This window comes from Rhipicephalus microplus, unplaced genomic scaffold (assembly GCF_043290135.1).
Source record: "Rhipicephalus microplus isolate Deutch F79 unplaced genomic scaffold, USDA_Rmic scaffold_99, whole genome shotgun sequence".
Lineage (NCBI taxonomy): Eukaryota > Metazoa > Arthropoda > Arachnida > Ixodida > Ixodidae > Rhipicephalus > Rhipicephalus microplus.
This window is the reverse complement of record NW_027464671.1, coordinates 340524-345000: the sequence shown is the minus strand read 5'-3', so window position 1 is coordinate 345000 and position 4477 is coordinate 340524.

Here is a 4477-nt window from a genome sequence, read left to right as displayed (position 1 = left end):
AAAAAGAGGTGCCTGAGAGAAACGCATGCGACTGCCGTGCTTTGCGGCATAGCACCGTGCGCAAAAACGGTGCGCATGCAAGAGGTGTCAGAGCTAGCGAACTTGTGCCACGAGCAACAGGTCACTAAAAGCCTATAGATGACGGTGTTGGAGGAAAAGAAAAATATCGAGAAAGCACTGCGGTGTGCCGTGCGTAGGGACGGGCGCGCGTGCCACATGCCGCCGAAATATGGGTGTCGGAGAAAACAGAGTGCCGCGCGTAACGAGGGGCGCGCGTGTTACAGAGAGATATGCCCAAACGCATGAAAGTGTACGCAGGTGTTCTAAGGCAGTTTTTTTTTTTTCCTCATTTTGATGTCGCCCCGGCTGACGCGGTTTTCGTTTTTCCGTGCCGCCCCGGCTGACGCGGTTTTCGTTTTTCCGTGCCGCCCCGGCTGACGCAGTTTTTGCGCCGCCCCGGCTGACGCGGTTTTCGCGCCGCCCCGGCTGACGCGGTTTTTGCGTCGCCCCGGCTGACGCGGTTCGGACTTTGCACTTTTTGGCTCACCCCGGCTGGCGGCCCACTCACTCGATCGCCAGGTCTGTTTGCCCCGGTGGTTCCACCGCCAGGCTTAAGCGCGAACTTTTTTTGTTTGTTTTCTTTTGATTAAGCGCAAGCTTTTTTCTTTGTTTTCTTTTGATTAAGCGCGGGCTTTTTTCTTTGTTTTTTTTTGCATTCGCCCCGGCAGACGCGGTTTTTGCGCCGCCCCGGCTGACGCGGTTTTTGCCGCCCCGGCTGACGCAGTTCGGACTTAGCACTTTTCGGCTGTGCCTGGCTGGCGGCCCACTCACTCGATCGCCATGTCTGTTTGCCACAGTTTTCCCGGTGGTGCTGCACCCGGGCTCGCCCCGGCTGACGCAGTTTTCGCGCCGCCCCGGCTGACGCGGTTTCGTGCCGCCCCGGCAGACGCGGTTTTCGCGCCGCCCCGGCTGACGCGGTTTCGTGCCGCCCCGGCAGACGCAGTTCGGACTTAGCACTTTTCGGCTGTGCCTGGCTGGCGGCCCACTCATTCGATCGCCATGTCTGTTTGCCACAGTTTTCCCGGTGGTGCCGCACCCGGGCTCGCCCCGGCAGACGCGTTTTTTTTTTCTTTCGCCCCGGCTGACGCAGTTTTCGCGCCGCCCCGGCTGACGCGGTTTCGGGCCGCCCCGGCAGACGCAGTTCGGACTTGGCACTTTTCGGCTGTGCCTGGCTGGCGGCCCACTCACTCGATCGCCATGTCTGTTTGCCACAGTTTTCCCGGTGGTGCCGCACCCGGGCTCGCCCCGGCAGACGCGTTTTTTTTTTTCTTTCGCCCCGGCTGACGCAGTTTTCGCGCCGCCCCGGCAGACGCGGTTTTCGCGCCGCCCCGGCAGACGCGGTTTTTTGCGCCGCCCCGGCTGACGCGGTTTTTTGCCGCCCCGGCTGACGCAGTTCGGACTTGGCACTTTTTGGCTGAGCCTGGCTGGCGGCCCACTCACTCGATCGCCATGTCTGTTTGCCACAGTTTTCCCGGTGGTGCCGCACCCGGGCTCGCCCCGGCTGACGCAGTTTTCGCGCCGCCCCGGCTGACGCGGTTTCGTGCCGCCCTGGCAGACGCGGTTTTTGCGCCGCCCCGGCTGACGCGGTTTTTGCCGCCCCGGCTGACGCGGTTTTTGCCGCCCCGGCTGACGCAGTTCGGACTTAGCACTTTTTGGCTGAGCCTGGCTGGTGGCCCACTCACTCGATCGCCATGTCTGTTAGCCACAGTTTTCCCGGTGGTGCCGCACCCGGGCTCGCCCCGGCTGACGCAGTTTTCGCGCCGCCCCGGCAGACGCGGTTTTCGCGCCGCCCCGGCTGACGCGGTTTTTGCCGCCCCGGCTGACGCAGTTCGGACTTAGCACTTTTTGGGCTGAGCCTGGCTGGCGGCCCACTCACTCGATCGCCATGTCTGTTTGCCACAGTCTTCCCGGTGGTGCCGCACCCGGGCTCGCCCCGGCAGACGCGTTTTTTTTTTCTTTCGCCCCGGCAGACGTGGTTCCCCCCCCCCCCTTTTCGCTCGCCCCGGCTGACGAGGTTTTCGCGCCGCCCCGGCTGACGCAGTTTTCGCGCCGCCCCGGCTGACGCGGTTTCGTGCCGCCCCGGCTGACGCGGTTTTCGCGCCGCCCCGGCTGACGCGGTTTTTGCGTCGCCCCGGCTGACACGGTTCGGACTTTGCACTTTTCGGCTGTGCCTGGCTGGCGGCCCACTCACTCGATCGCCATGTCTGTTTGCCACAGTTTTCCCGGTGGTGCTGCACCCGGGCTCGCCCCGGCTGACGCAGTTTTCGCGCCGCCCCGGCTGACGCGGTTTCGTGCCGCCCCGGCAGACGCGGTTTTCGCGCCGCCCCGGCTGACGCGGTTTCGTGCCGCCCCGGCAGACGCAGTTCGGACTTAGCACTTTTCGGCTGTGCCTGGCTGGCGGCCCACTCACTCGATCGCCATGTCTGTTTGCCACAGTTTTCCCGGTGGTGCCGCACCCGGGCTCGCCCCGGCAGACGCGTTTTTTTTTTCTTTCGCCCCGGCTGACGCAGTTTTCGCGCCGCCCCGGCTGACGCGGTTTCGGGCCGCCCCGGCAGACGCAGTTCGGACTTGGCACTTTTCGGCTGTGCCTGGCTGGCGGCCCACTCACTCGATCGCCATGTCTGTTTGCCACAGTTTTCCCGGTGGTGCCGCACCCGGGCTCGCCCCGGCAGACGCGTTTTTTTTTTCTTTCGCCCCGGCTGACGCAGTTTTCGCGCCGCCCCGGCAGACGCGGTTTTCGCGCCGCCCCGGCAGACGCGGTTTTTTGCGCCGCCCCGGCTGACGCGGTTTTTTGCCGCCCCGGCTGACGCAGTTCGGACTTGGCACTTTTTGGCTGAGCCTGGCTGGCGGCCCACTCACTCGATCGCCATGTCTGTTTGCCACAGTTTTCCCGGTGGTGCCGCACCCGGGCTCGCCCCGGCTGACGCAGTTTTCGCGCCGCCCCGGCTGACGCGGTTTCGTGCCGCCCTGGCAGACGCGGTTTTTGCGCCGCCCCGGCTGACGCGGTTTTTGCCGCCCCGGCTGACGCGGTTTTTGCCGCCCCGGCTGACGCAGTTCGGACTTAGCACTTTTTGGCTGAGCCTGGCTGGTGGCCCACTCACTCGATCGCCATGTCTGTTAGCCACAGTTTTCCCGGTGGTGCCGCACCCGGGCTCGCCCCGGCTGACGCAGTTTTCGCGCCGCCCCGACAGACGCGGTTTTCGCGCCGCCCCGGCTGACGCGGTTTTTGCCGCCCCGGCTGACGCAGTTCGGACTTAGCACTTTTTGGGCTGAGCCTGGCTGGCGGCCCACTCACTCGATCGCCATGTCTGTTTGCCACAGTCTTCCCGGTGGTGCCGCACCCGGGCTCGCCCCGGCAGACGCGTTTTTTTTTTCTTTCGCCCCGGCAGACGTGGTTCCCCCCCCCCCCTTTTCGCTCGCCCCGGCTGACGAGGTTTTCGCGCCGCCCCGGCTGACGCAGTTTTCGCGCCGCCCCGGCTGACGCGGTTTCGTGCCGCCCCGGCTGACGCGGTTTTCGCGCCGCCCCGGCTGACGCGGTTTTTGCGTCGCCCCGGCTGACACGGTTCGGACTTTGCACTTTTCGGCTGTGCCTGGCTGGCGGCCCACTCACTCGATCGCCATGTCTGTTTGCCACAGTTTTCCCGGTGGTGCCGCACCCGGGCTTGCCCCGGCAGACGCGTTTTTTTTTTCTTTCGCCCCGGCTGACGCAGTTTTCGCGCCGCCCCGGCTGACGCGGTTTCGTGCCGCCCCGGCAGACGCGGTTTTTTGCGCCGCCCCGGCTGACGCGGTTTTTGCCGCCCCGGCTGACGCAGTTCGGACTTTGCACTTTTTGGCTGAGCCTGGCTGGCGGCCCACTCACTCGATCGCCATGTCTGTTTGCCACAGTTTTCCCGGTGGTGCCGCACCCGGGCTCGCCCCGGCAGACGCGTTTTTTTTTCTTTCGCCCCGGCTGACGCAGTTTTCGCGCCGCCCCGGCTGACGCGGTTTCGTGCCGCCCCGGCAGACGCAGTTCGGACTTGGCACTTTTCGGCTGTGCCTGGCTGGCGGCCCACTCACTCGATCGCCATGTCTGTTTGCCACAGTTTTCCCGGTGGTGCCGCACCCGGGCTCGCCCCGGCAGACGCGTTTTTTTTTTCTTTCGCCCCGGCTGACGCAGTTTTCGCGCCGCCCCGGCAGACGCGGTTTTCGCGCCGCCCCGGCAGACGCGGTTTTTTGCGCCGCCCCGGCTGACGCGGTTTTTTGCCGCCCCGGCTGACGCAGTTCGGACTTGGCACTTTTTGGCTGAGCCTGGCTGGCGGCCCACTCACTCGATCGCCATGTCTGTTTGCCACAGTTTTCCCGGTGGTGCCGCACCCGGGCTCGCCCCGGCTGACGCAGTTTTCGCGCCGCCCCGGCTGACGCGGTTTCGTGCCGCCCC